This window comes from Nanorana parkeri, unplaced genomic scaffold (assembly GCF_000935625.1).
Source record: "Nanorana parkeri isolate BGI_ZX_2015 unplaced genomic scaffold, ASM93562v1 scaffold1690, whole genome shotgun sequence".
Taxonomy (NCBI): domain Eukaryota; kingdom Metazoa; phylum Chordata; class Amphibia; order Anura; family Dicroglossidae; genus Nanorana; species Nanorana parkeri.
In genome coordinates this window covers 278,341-293,227 of record NW_017307958.1, presented here as the reverse complement: position 1 = coordinate 293,227, position 14,887 = coordinate 278,341, and the positions used below count along the sequence as shown (strand labels likewise).

General features: G+C 45.3%; 1 protein-coding gene across 1 annotated transcript in view; it reads left to right on the top strand.

Moving 5' to 3' along the window:
• The first annotated feature begins 18 nt into the window (after nucleotides 1-18).
• Nucleotides 19-14,887, top strand: part of PROM1 (prominin 1) — a 160,802-nt gene continuing 145,933 nt past the window's right edge. Inside the window, exon 1 of the mRNA XM_018571167.1 lies at nucleotides 19-320. The gene's annotated coding sequence lies outside the window, so the exon portion shown is untranslated. The remainder of the gene's footprint in view (nucleotides 321-14,887) is intronic.

Here is a 14,887-nt window from a genome sequence, read left to right as displayed (position 1 = left end):
TCCCCTCCCCACCTTGCAGCAGCTGTGAGTGTGAAGCCCCTGATGATGAATAATGGATGATGGGTGGTCTTAGCTCAGGAATCCTGACTGTCATTGGGCTGACTTCTCCCTTCGCTGGGTGCTCAATGAGGATGCAGCAGATCCACTCCCTGCAGGAAAGCGAGCCAAGCTGGCAGCCCAGCTCTGCCACACATGTACCAAGACTTCACTGACCCCAGGGGGCGACCCCATCAATGACAGACAGCCAATTCCACCGCACCAGGGGGCTTCACCTTGACCTTCCTTTCTTCTCCACACCGGCCATGGGCAAGGTGCTGCAGGTAAGTCTCCTGCTCATGGCATGGATCTCCTGCTCTGCAAGTCCTCACCTAGGGATGTCCTTGCTGAAGGAGTCTGAGTGATGCTTTGATTGACAGCTGGCTCATCAGCATCAGCAGCAACCACCAGCTCCAGCAAGAGAGGGCTTGTGCTGGGACTTGTGGTTCCTCTTCGGCTACAGAGCCACAGGTTAGCCACGGCACTTGTTGAGATGCCTGATGAACGACGCGGGCTGTGCGGTTGCTTGTTAACCCTTTCATCACCTTGCTTTTAGGGTAACGCCACGAAGGATTCCGTATAATCCTCTTAGCCCGTTGTTCCATTAATATCATTGTCACGCTGGCTTTGTATGCGACTTTCAGCGCAGTGAGCGGGGTGGCAGGCTGGAGCTGTTCCCACTTAGATCCCAGCTCACATGCCACCGTGTAGGGTGGTCTGTGTGTAACTTAGATTGCGGACCCTTAGTGACCTGTGCATTGACCCCCCCCATTCAGGATTATAGTGATTACCTGGATCAGATACCCTGGGAGCCTGTTCAAAATTTCAGGATTAACCCCTTGGCTGCCAGGTGATAGACGATGCAAACCTTCCAGCATTCACAAGGTCCCCCCCCACCCCATACAATGTATGTATAACACAATATTTGCCAGCCTGACCGCTTTGCACAGCAGGTCAATAATGCTCTGCTCCTGCTTTTCCCATGTAATAGGATGAATGAAACAATTAAGCAGAGTCAGGGCTCATGAGCTGCAGAAACAATGACATTTGCATAATTGCTCACGCTGCTTTAGGCTAACTTGCTTTAACTCCTTACTGACCAGGTTTTGTATATGCCTTTATGACCTTTAAGGACTCTGGGGAAATCAAAAACTTACCTGCGATGGAGCTACCCCTGGCACTGCAAGGGTTAAGTGCTCGTTTTGTCTAGGAGGCGAAAATAAAGCAGATGTACTTGCCCACCAGCTCCCTCTCAGCTGCTAGACAGGTCCACCCCAGTCTCTCTGGTGGTCCAAGGACCGCTGACATCATTACATTTTATGCAGGTGTATTAGACGTGGGGACCCCGAGTGACATACCACAGCCGGGGCGGAGGGGGGAGAAAGGTGAGTACTGGGGATCATGTGAGTAATACTTTATTATTTGAACCCCCCCTAGACAAAATGAGCACTTAAAGCAGAACTCCAGACACACATTTTATTGCCCCTTGCAGTGGGGCTACCCCTGCAGTGCAAGCGTTAACTGCTCATTTTTTTCTAGCTGCTAAAAAAAATATACTCATCTGATCCTTGGAGCTGGCTGAGGGGCAGGCCCGCTCTTAGGCTGCCCATACACCTTACAACCATCCCACGACTTTCGTTGTGCGATGGTTGTAAGGTCATTAAAATACGATCTTCCCATCTTGGACAGGCAGATCGTACTTGCGATCATCGCTAGCCCTCCCCGCTGAGGAGAGGGCTTGCCGATGATTGCAATGCTGAGTGGTCAGTGTGCGCTTGCGCACACCGGCCCGTGCGGCTTTCGTCTCCCGAGCACGTTACCAACCCGCCGAAAATTGTACGATTTCGGCAGATTTTCCATCGTGCTAGGAAGACGAAAGTCGTGCGACCGTACAGTAGATGCGTTCGCACGCTGCCCATACACCTGCTGATTATCGTACGATCGCGGGATCACCCGCGATTATCGTACGCTAATCGGCAGGTGTATGGGCACCTTTAGGCTGGTCCCTGGTGCCTTTCTCCCCCTCCGCTGCAGCAGTTTACAGACCCTGAGTCATCACAGTCTATCCACAGTGTATAGGACGTGAGGATGCCAAGGGACATTCCATGGCTGCAGCAGAGGAGAAGACAGGCAGGAGGGAGCGCTGCCAGCTCTTAGCATCGGGTGAGTATAACTTTTTTTTTTTTTAACCTAGACAAAAGAAGAGCAGTGCGGTGCAGAGGTAGCCTCGCTGCAAGGGTTAATGAAATGTGTGCCCGGAGTTTTACTTTAACCCTTGCAATGCCAAGAGTAGCACAACTGCTAGGGTGAGTTTGTGATTTTCCCAGAGTTCTTCTTTAGATCGTGTCTAAACCCAGCAACACAAATCAAATATATTGCAGCTTACCTGTGCTTAGATGTGGCGGCTGCATTCGTTTTCTATGTTCACACATTTTTCTCCCTTTATTTTCACCGGGTGGCTTCCTGTCCTAGGGTGACAATGCTCATTCACCATAATGTATCTATGAAGGAGCAGCATAAGACAGGACTACAGAACACCCCCGCCTCTCATCTAGAACTCAGTGGGCGGTGCTTGGTAGTCCTTAGGGATAGCTGTGAACAATGTGACTGAAAATAGCTCCAGCAGAAAGCACAAGAAGCTCACAAGATTTCTGGCAGCATCAACAGGTTATCGAACAGATATAACAAAACTATTTAGATGGTATATTTAACAGACCGAAAGGGACCAAATAAGAGAAGTTCATTGTTTGAGATGACATTTACTTTAAAAGGAGGAGTCCAAACACATGAATTGGGCCCCATTCATACTCGCGGCACACGTGAACGCGCAACATGCTTTTGCACATTTTGCTGCATAGGGCAGCCCGTTCATTTCAATGGGCCGCTCTACACATAAACAACGCGGTACAGAAGCTCATCCAGCAGGTTGAGCTGTGAGTGTCACATGTTTTTTGACATCGAGTTTACAAGTGTTTGTTCCATGTTAAAGAGCACGCCAAGAAGTTCAGTTTACCTGCTGTGTTTAGTAATGGCACCGCATGCGCGACACGTGCTTTTTGTGCGTTGCATGAATGTGCTCCGATGTGCAGGTTCAGACGCATTGCAAGTGTGAGTGGGGCCTTATCTTCATTAGGATATTATGTCATGAGCTGGTGAGTTTGAAAGGTGGGACCCTGCGTGGCCCCAAAACATTGGCTGTATGATGCATGTGACAATTTAATAAAAAGTGCTTTACTTCTTGCACATATCATCGAGTGCTGGTGACTTCTATTATGAAAGGTGGGAGACACCAGCTAGGAATAGAAATGGCTGGGATGGAAAGTGCAATTGTTTGAGGGCTTCATTGGCAGGCGTATGTGGCTTGGACAATATCTTCCGTTGTCCTCCAAATAATATGGGAATTGATATGGCATAAAAACAGTAGCCCATTCAATGCAGGCACCACAATTGGCCCCAACATCTGCCAGGAGGAAGGTGAATACACATTGGGCATTTGTAGGATTAAGAGTGACGGTAAAGAAGGAGATAGAAAAAAGCAGGGTAGGGTGGGGAACGGATCAAGGTAAAATGCAACTATGGGGTTCCTATGGACTTATGTGGCCAAAACCCACTAATAGTAGGAGATTACAGGTCTGTGAGAAGCTTGGCCAGTATGTTCATGCCCAGAAGGACTGAGCGCATCATGTAAACTTGTGTCCAAGGGTCCTGCACAACTGGGCACGTACACCATTGTGGCAGCAGGCAGGTTGGTATGTCTGTGTTCAGGTGTACTAATGAAGTTCTTCCTCTAGGGGGAAGTGCTGAGAGGGCTGGAGGCCCGAAGGTAACAAGTCCAGCTGAAGCTAGCTGGCTTGTTAGGGCCTCTACAAGAAGTCACAGCCTCCTAAGAGAAGGGCCCCACCCAAGAACCAGACTGTGTGTCTGGTGGACTGGGGAGCAGACAGCCTGTGTGGGGCAATCCGCCTGTGTGGCAAAGAAACAGCCTATGTGGCAATCTGCCTTTGTGGCAAAACAGCAGCCTGTGTGGCAATCCGCCTGTGTGGCCTGTGGACGTTTAGGTTAAAGGACCAACTTGAAGCCGGTGAGACTGAAAACTGTTGTTGACAGAAAACAGTTCTTTATGTTTGAGAACCACTGCGAGGGAACACCTGTATGGACTTTTCTTTTGAATTGAGCATTAATAAAAGTGGGCAAAGAAGCCCTTACAAAGTGAAAAGTGAGTGGCAGTGTACTGAATGTGCTACCATTTGAAGCGAATCCTCACACCATACAGTATATGCATAATACTTCCCTTTTGGGAGCAACCAATATGGCCAGGGACAAAGCTTTCCAAGCAGCTGGGTACCATTTACCAACGATACAGTGTTCATTTTCTTTTTAAACTAAGAACCTGTGTCAGAAATACCCCTCTAAGGTCACACCTGTGACCCAGGATTTAGTAAAATCAGACAGTTCCGGTAAAGTTTTGAAATTTGGGGTAAATCAATATAAAATGTGTTTCTCTGTCTTTGGCAGCTACTGAGGTTAGTGAAGTGGGAGGAATCTTGGCACATTTTGCATCCATCTAATCGATAATCGTACGATCGTGGGATTTCCCGCGATTATAGTGCGATTATCGTAAGGTGTGTGGGAGCCGTGCGACCTCTACTACTGTAAGGTCGCACGACTTTTAACTTACGAACATGTTTGAAAACCCGCCGAGCATCGTACGATGTTCGGCGGGTGTGTAGCATGTTAGTAAGATAAAAGCCGGACGGGCCAGTGTGCGCAAGCGCACACTGCCTGTTCGGCATTGCGGTCATCGGAAGCCCGCCCCTCGGGGGCGCGGCTTGCGATCATTGCAAGTACAATCTGCCTGTCCAAGATAGGCAGATCGTATGTTTTTTTTAAGTACCTTACAACCAGCGCAAGACAAAAGTCTTGCAATGGTTGTAAGGTGTGTGCCCAGCATAAGAATGTTCCTGTGCTCCGCAATGATTTCATAAGAAATGATACAGTAGATGATTACTGGATTTTCAGTTTTCTCTAAATAGTAATTTGCAGCTGAAATTGGCAAAAGTTTATTGAATTCTATGAAATGTGTTTAGGTTTTTTTTTATGATCATATAAGTATATATATATATAAATCAATCAATCTGCCCACCTAGTTCCCTGAATGTCCTAAAACCTAATAAGTCCTGGAATGTCTTCTCCATAGAAACCACTGGTTCGGAATCCCACCGAGGTTAGTCTCTCCTGAAACGGAGGATCAGCCATTGAAAAAATGAATCCTCTTTAGAAGAGACCATATGACCAAATGTTTAGGCTTGTAATCAAGTGACCAGCCACCATGAAATCCCAACCACCATAAAATACCAGTGATTTCAGCAAATAATGTGGAATTGTTCAAGAAACTTTTGGACGATTTCTTAAGGGACCGTAATATACAGGGGTACGGGTACTCCTAGAATGAGATCCTAATAGGTTGGACTTGATGGACTAATGTCTTTATTCAACCTCAAATACTATGTAACTATGTAACCATGGTATCCCACCCACCATAGAATCCTAGCAACCATGGAATTTCAACTACCATAAAACTCCAGCCACAACGGAATCCCAGCTCCCATAAAATGCCAGCCACCATGGAATGCCAACCACCATAAAATCCAAGCCACAATGGAATCCCAGAACAGTGATTTCTATAAATGTTTTATATTATTTTGCTACTTTGCTAAACTAAATCTGTACCAATTGTGGGACGTTCACCTTTCAACAATCTAAATTAAAGTAGACTACCGTCCCATAATTTCCCATCATTCTGCCCATTCTGTTCCCTTAATGTCATAAAAGCTAACCAAAGCCCTGAAATATCTTCCATAGAATCCAGTGGTATGGGATCCCATTGAAGCTAGTCTGTGCTGAAGGGGATGATCATCTAAACTTTCAACCTCTTCAGCAGAGATTATATGACCAAAAGGCTTATGGTCCAGTGACCAGCATGGAATCCCAGATCAGTGTCACATAACATGTCAAAATGATCTGTAGATATAGGTAGATCATCTGTCACCAGGAGAACTTGGTGACAGATTGCCATGACATACTGGCCTGAATTTAATATCAGGATTCATCCCCCACATAGACTTTTATGGTATTTTCAGTTAGGTTTTGTTTCTGTGAATTTCAAACAGATTTGTTGAGCCTTTGGTAAATCGAACAGGCAGGTTTGCCCTTCCCTAATTGACGATGGTACACCAGTGTTTTGTAGCTGCATAGACTGGCACAGTAGGCAGGGTTTTCCATCACTGAACAACTCTTGTTTTTGATTAAGGATGCCTACAAACTAATGCAGAAAGTAAAAAACATCTTAATTCCTGCGTGGTTTATAAAAGTTCACTACAGATTTGCCACACATTTGCTGCTAATTTAGAGTAACTGACTAATAAATTGTAAATTGCATTCCTGATGCAAATTTCATGGCTATCACATTATAAATATGGAAAATGCACAGCTAATGTTAGCAAACATGCAAATTGCTTCAAAAATGTGTTTTCCCAATTTAATACCTTTTTGCCATGTGGCGCTAGTAATGAATTTACTTCACACCCGTGAACAATAGGACCCAGTGGCCCAAATTCACCAAAGAGTGCTTTCCCTGTCCTTTCCCTATAAGCTGCTTCCAATTCACTCCCACTATGGTTGCCTCACACCCCTTTTATAGTGAGGGGACTGGCTTATCCAAAAGCCCCCTTGTTGACTCTTTTAAGCCTGCTCACCATAGTTCAAAGACCATACAATGTATCATGGTTTTAAAAATAAAAAATTCCTGGCAAATGTGCAAATTCACCAGGACTATGAACCGATGGTCCGATGGTAGTGGCAAACCTGAACCCCAGCCTTGTACTGGATAACATGAGTAGCTACGGGAGTTGAAAATTTTGCAGGGTACGAAAACGCATGGAAATCGCGCATATCTTAAAATTTGCGTACGTTTTGGTGCAATGGAGAAGGCAAACGCCATATGTGAATCGAGTCTGGACTGTGATGCCAGCACTTTTAGTACAAGTTTTTTTTCAAGGGATTTTTTTAGGTTGCCTAAAAGACATTGCTTTTGTGTCTTGTATTTTTTAGTGTTTTGCTGCCTGTAAGGACCTGCCAAATTTATTAAAGGAGAACTATGAGATGAGTGATTTCCACTCACCTCATAGTTCTAAGCCGACCTGTGACAATGAGACTGTCACAGGTCGGCTCAGTAGATCGGGAGGTGAGGGAACACATACCGGGTTCCCTCACCTCTCGATCCTGTCACGGCTCTCTGTCATGACAGGGGAGGGGCTGGATTCCCCCCTCCCCGCTCTGATCCGCCAGCGCTGACTGGCGGAACGGATGGGGGAGGAGGCGTGTACAGCTGGCTCTGCCTCTAGATAGGCAGAGCCAGCTGTCAGTCACGCAGCTGGGCGGATCGAGACATAATTGCCAAGATCTGCTTCAGCTGCGGCGCTTCAGTATACCGCGGGCAGCAGCTCGCGGTATACAGAGCCTAGGGTGACGGGGGGATGCTAGTTTGTGTCCTCCCCTTACCCTAAGGAGAACTATGGGGAAAAGCCTTAACCCCATAGTTCTCCTTTAATTAAGAGCGTGGATCTGTCTCAGGTATGGCATCCCTTTGTTTATGGGTCAGATCGTTAGTCATCTAGTGTCTGCTGTTATACTGCAAGTAGGCAGATACTGGTTGGTTTGATTTGGAATGACCTTCAAGGACCTCAATTCCAATTGTCAGTTATTTTTTAAAAGATTTGTTATATGGCTTTATACTTAATCAATTGGCTGCTGTGGCCACTAAAATCCAATGCCAGTGTTGTGTCAATTAATCAGAAGGGGAATTGAAATGGAAGTTTTATGCTGTTTGTAAATTGTAAATTGTAAATCTACGTCGGGATCCGCTCCAGGTGCGGCGTCTCAGTATACCGCGAGCTGTAGCTCGCGGTATACTGAGCTTAGGGTAACGGGAGGATGCTAGTTTGTGTCGTCCCGTTACCCTAAAGAGAACTATGGGGAAAAACACCCATCCATCTTTAAATGCAATTTTTAATACACTAACAGTAAAAACACTAAGCCCTCATTCACACGAGAAACGTGTGGCCCGTACAGATCCGTGCTGCGTGCACGGCCATATCGGGCAGCTCTAGGGAAGGACAGGTACTGCGTGTGATTTGTACGCAGCAGCCTGTCCTTCTCTATGGGAGTATGGGGCTGTACGCCTCCCTACGCTCACCCGACCTGCCCGTCTGTACGGGTGCGTGTGTCCCTGCTCGGATGCAGACAGGATCCATCTTGTCCGTGTACGAGTACAGATACCCGCACCCGCACGGACGTGCAGGGCGGCGTATGGCCGCGTACTCCCATAGAGAAGGACAGGCTGCTGCATGTAATCACACGCAGCATCTGTGCTTCCCGGGAGCGTCCCGATCTGCACAGGCTGCCCGTTTCTTGTGTGAAAGTAAGGCCTGGAGCTATGGAGAGCAGAGGATGCACCTTTTCCATCTGACCACAGAAAATCTGCAGATAAATTGTAAGGTGTATGGGCACCTTTATGCAATGCAGTCAAATTATGGCTGCTGGGAGGGATCAGCAGGGCACTGTACATGGCTTCCTGAAAACACGTGATGCTGCATCTCCACGATTGACAGAACTGAAATCCAATGAGTGAAAGGGTTGGGCCAGTGACCGTAAGGCTGGGTAGGAGAGGGCTAGATGATATTGGGTATCCTCCAGCCAGGAAATAAGGCAGGCTCTATATGACTTGCTAAAGCTTCTAATGCACAATGTGAGAAGTTCAGTGTGCAGTGATATCAGAGTAAGAGGGAGTCTGTAGAACTGTGCAAGACTGAAGGGAAGGCCGGAGTTCAGCTTTAACATTTTATAATATACACTTGTTTGTGCTCATTAATAATGATTGTCTAATACTGCAATGCACTGTGTGCAGATTTTACTGGAAAAAAGTGATTAACCCGGGGTCATCATCTCCGTACTTTCCTGTCATGTTCATATAAAGACTTGTGTCTGGCATCAATTGATGATTTTGTGCTCATGAACTGGGTCAAACGAAAGTTTTCGATTATTGTGCTTTTTTTTTTTTTTTCATTAAAATCTGCAGCATGCTGTCTCCATACTAATTTGGTAATTGCTGCATCTTCTGCACATGGACATCAATGGGGCACATTGCAATCCTGTTACAAGAGACAATCTCCTTTGAAAACAGCCATGTGTATTGGTCGTCAGTGCAGTGTGGACTTTACAAGCCTGCAGATGTGAAAAGCTGGTATTGAACCCGGCCCCAAGCCATGGTGTCCACTAACTATACAGCCATATTTTACACGTAGCCACAGGCCAAGAATTGGCTATTATTATATGAAACAAGAACGCAGTATTGTGGAAGAGATGACAACTTCCTTACAGGCAGAGTGCATTTGGTATCACTCCGCCGGTGACAGGAGCCGGCGCTATAGAGGAAACATCGGCTTATGCGGCTCTGCTCCCTGGGCTGCGGCCTCGCTTCCTCTAGCGCTGTCTTCGTTGGCATCGCTGATTCTCTCTCGCGGCTCTTCAGGTTCGCCCTTATGCCTGGGAATGGTCACAACTAGGTCTTATTTTCGGGGTAGGTCTTATATTTTACCAATTCCCCAAAATAGTACTAGGTCTTAATTTCGGGGTAGGTCTTATTTTCGGGGAAACGGTTAATATCAGCCATAACATTATGACCACTGACAGGTGAAGTTAGGAGGCGGCAGTATGATGCTTTGGGCAATGTTCTGCTGGGAAACCTTGGGTCCTGCCATTAATGTGGATGTTACTTTGACACGTAACACCTACCTGAACATTGTCAACATTGACATCAAGAGGTGCTCCTAACCACACATCCAGGATTTGCAGTTATCAATGGAATACAAATGTGTCGACATCACCGTACTTGTAGTTCTTTCATTCTTCCTCCTCCATGTGACTGAATGTCTGTATCGAGCTATGGACAGAGACGAGAGGGAGAATCTGCAGGAACCAGAGCATTGTACCGACCATCCACTGATCCTGGTTGTAATGCTTTACTGGGACAATGCAAAAAAAAAAATGATCAATGCACATTTTTTTTTTAATGAGGATGTGGGCATTTATTTTTTTGAAAGGTGGACTTTACCTTTAAATATTCTGAATGGTATTTACAGTATAACTTAGAGTAGATTAAACCTTACATCATCAACACATAGCATTGTCTTCAAATCTATGTGGCCACCACACTACCATATCTGCTGTGAAGGTTGATTCAGCTTTCAATCGTCCTATTTAATTATGCCCACCCCTGTGCATGTCTGCTATGTATACAAAGAACTCAGGATAACCTCCGCTTTTTCTGCCATTTACATACATTAATGCAAGTTATACTACACTGCAGCTTCTAGAAATTAAAGTAAAAGTCCCCTTCCTCTGGGGACCGCTGTCTGGATAATCTGCTGTTCAAAGTCTGCTTTCCTTACCTTTCATCTTTTATCCTATTTCACAGCTGACCTCCGGGACCATCAGCAAAGGGCTGACTGTTTTACAATTTTATGTGGATTTTTAATTGCTAAGTGGGTTACACCAATCCACCCTGTGCTGCTGATTACTGGCGAGATTTACATTCACCTGTGATGTATAAAGGCAGAAAGCATCAGTGGCTTCTCCTGTTATAAAAACACAACTCAGTATATGCTATTTTGGCTTGGCTCCAGACACATTTATCAGCTTTATATATGAATAGCTATTTACCTGTGCCTTCATGGTGTTTTTCAATGTCAGTCGGAAGTAATGTTAGTGATCAACATCAGATATCAGCCTACTGAAGGCCTGTTCAGCTTCTGCACTTTCTTTTGAATAGCAATGTGCGTGATTGATCCTTGAATGGTGATGTGCAAAACTACATTTGACATAGAACTTTGTGTATTTTAAATACAAATCAGTTACTCTTTAATTGTGTTATTATCTTGAAGCCAATATCCCCCCCCCCCCCCCCAAAGTGTTTGAAGGTACACTAGCAGGTCTGAAAATGTATGCAGTAATGGGTGGTGTCCCTAGCTTTTTTGCCGCCTGAGGTGGACGGGGATGGTGGTGAGCTCTACAGGTGACACGGGAGTGATGCTGCTCTATGCAGGCTTTCCATCTCCCCGTCTGGCTTTACCAACTTGGGACGCTCAAGCCAGTGCCCTGCCCAGTTCCTGGCAACCAGTGATGCTCTGGCCGTAAAGGCGGTGGCAGACACACTGGAAACATTGTGCAGCAGAGTCTCAACACCCTCTGATGGATATGGGCACATATATTTTAGAATGAGGACTTTCAGAAGTTTGCCCTATATCACAGATCTAAGCTCTGTGAAATTAACTTCGCTGCCTGAATTTTTATTTTTCAGTTAAGTTAGGGCCCCAGGGATTTTCCATAAAAAATGTTTGTGTTTTAACATTTTTACTAAATATTTAATTGCAAGCTATTATATCACTATCTGTCACTATATTTGCAGTGGGTTATAATTAAAAAGAAGGTTTTAGCTCCAAATTAGACTTTCCAGAGTAAAATAAATTCAGTTTTAATAGACATTGCTATTTGATGCATCAATTGAGTGCTTTTAGCTCTACATCTATGTATTTGATTTTAAATTAGGATCACTGGCTTTTTTCTTTCTTTGAAAAATGTGTTACACTGTGTCTGCCAATATGCTGTGAGATGAATGTGTTGGTGTTCCTTCCTCTCTTATGTTAGCAGTATCTTCTACAGAAATGGCTCTGCTGTATACTAAACCAGCAAAACAGAATACTTTGGATAAGGAAACAAATTAATAGTTCTAGGTCCTGATTCACTAAATTACAATGTCCAAATGTTTGCAATTGTTAAAAAAAAGTTGCATGACTTCACTTGTGTGATTTGCGCCTGATTCACAAAAGGTTTTGATACACCAATATTATGTGAAGAAGTGCATTCCTCTGTTGATATAATTTGTGCATTTAAATTTTCTCAGGAAAACTGGGAGAACTACAGTCTCCCATTAAAAAAATGATGTGCCACAGCACTTAATTATAAGATACATGGTTACATGATTAGTCAGGTTGAAGAAAGACTCAAGTCCATTGAGTTTAACCTAAAGAGAAAAACAAAAGAATAGTAAAACCTCCATGTAGCTTTTGCTCACAGTTACCCACTGTTGATCAAGAGGAAGGCAAAAAAAACATAAAGCTTGATTCAATTTGCTCCAACATGGGGGGGGGGGGAAATCCTTCACGATCCCCTAAGACAGAGGTGCCCATTAGGTCAATCGCGATCTACCAGTCGATCGCAAAGCGAACGCCGTTAGATCGCGATTAGCTCACTGACCAGAGCCCCCTCCTGCAGTGCCAGTGCGGCTGAATGTGTCAGACGCTGCAGACGGGAAGGGGAAGGACACCTCTCCCCATCTGCAGCGTTGGCCACATGAGCACCGCGGGGGGACAAGACAGCACAAGTGAGAGTAGACCTGGGAAGCTGCTGCAGTGCAGGTAAGGAAAGACAGCTAGGAGAGAGGAGAGACAGCAGAGAGAGAAGAGACAGGAGAGAGAAGAGACAGGAGAGAGAAGAGACAGGATAGAGAGAGACAGAAAAGAGACAGCAGAGAGAGAAGAGACAGCAGAGAGAGGAGACAGCCAAGAGAGAGGGCCAGTTCACACCACAAACTCTGCGTTCCAGTGCATTCGGCCTATGGAACGCACTGCAATGCAAGCCGGCCGGTTCAGGGGCTGAAGGGGGAGTGGTGGTGCATTGAAGTCAATCCACAGTGCGATCGCCCGCACCCGGAATGCAGGCACATTAGTTCTGGGTGTGGGCGATCGCACTGCGAGTGGAGGGCGTGGCTGCGGTGCCATTGACTTCAATGTACCACCACGCCCCCTCCCGCCCCTTAACACAGGGAGCTGGCCGGCTTGCGTTCCAGTGGGTTCTAGAGGCCAAATGCTCTGGAACACAGACTTTGTGGTGTGAACCGGCCCACACAGAGACAGCAGAGAGAGGGGGGAGAAAGAGAGCGATACAGTACGAGGGGGAGAGCGAGGAGAGAGAGTGAGAGAGAGAGAGAGGCAGTAGTCCCAATAACGGTTTTAATGTGCTTGTTTTTTACAGGAGCATTTAGTTGTACTTGCTAAAATGCCAGAAAGTGAGCATAGTCAAGCAATGATTTTCACAATGTCCCTGGAGGATGAATGGTGGACTTTAATGTAACGAGACAAGACAGCTTTTAGGAGGCATGATAAGCAGGGTTGTGTATGTGATAACATTGTGCAAGAATGTAATCCTTGAATTGTGAACGGATGAGTTTGCCAGGTAATAACAGATCTGATTAACATGCAGAACACATGAAACAAATTCTGAATTACAATATTGGATAATGACTTGCCCCTTCTGTTCTTGAAGCTGAACTCTATGCTAATAAAAATACCATGTAATCCATTTATGTAATTATTCAAATAAATGAGTAGATGCCTGTTGGGTATAGTGAGTATACTTAAAGTGACCCTATCAGCACAGGTTCACTCATAAAAGAAAACAAAAGGGGAACAGAGCGTCACCTCCGTGTGTAAAATCGTTTATTTAGGATAAATAAAACAAGGGATAAATGTACTCACAAGCAAACGTTTTCATCAGGCTTTGACAACAAACAAGAGGCCACACTGTCTGTTAACCCAACATGGTATCGCCCGACTATGTAATACTGTACATGATTCTGATAAAGGGGGCTTGCCCCTGAAACGCGTCAATGTTGGCTGACTGCGGCCGGTGGACGGTGATGTGACCAGAGGCTACCGTGTTGCATAGTCGGGGTGATACCACGTTGGGTTAACAGACAGTGTGGCCTCTTTTTTTGTTGTCAAAGCCTGATGAAAACGTTTGTGAGTACTTTTATCCCTTGTTTTATTTATCCTAATAAACGATTTTACACACGGAGGTAGCGCTTTGTTCCCTTTTGTTTTCGATGTTTGTGGTGGAAGCCCCAGGGCCTCGGATGAGTAACCCCTCAAGTCTGTGTGATAAACTGTTGAAAACTTTGAGTATGCAACAGAAAGTGGAGCGTTCAGCTGGCAGCCATTAGCGCCAAGTGTTAAAGGGCACTCATAAAAGAAGGCAAACCCTGTTTAAAAAAAAGCTCATCAATACTTACCAAACCATGAGCCGTGTATTGAAATGCTGATACTTCACTGCTCTCCAGCCACTGCAAGTATTTGACTCCTTGGAATGGTCAAATACATGTTTGAAACACTGTGTGTGGCGGGAGGAGAAGGTATTCACACACCCAGAACTGTGAAATACATGCAGCGGACAAGGAGCAGCAAAATGGTGACATGAGACATCAGTAAATAAGTATAAGTTGGGTCTCTCTTATAGGGTTAGCCTTCTTTTATAACTATCTGTTTGTGACAGGGTCATTTTAAATATGTCTTGATTTTGGGGGAATCCCCTACACAGCAGCACTCAGAATGGAAGAGTAAGGTACAGCACCCCAAGCCAGTCAGAGCTGTTTTACAAAGTACAGTCAGTCTAACTCTGTACAAAAGATTACAGGAGGGTTAGTAGAGGGATAACTTTGCCACTCTGCTGTTGCTCCTTCATTAGCCAGTCACAGGGTGGGGTAAGTCCTGGTCCATACTGTGTTGCTTAAATTTGAACTGTGGCTTTCAACTATTTAAATATTTATAACAAGCAATAAAAAGCTTTAAAACAAGTCCTGACTGACCTATGTATCTACAAGTACCATGGAGTAATTCATACTATAAAAATTATTTTACTTTCCCTTCCTAAATCATTTTTTAACACCCCCCCCCCCCCC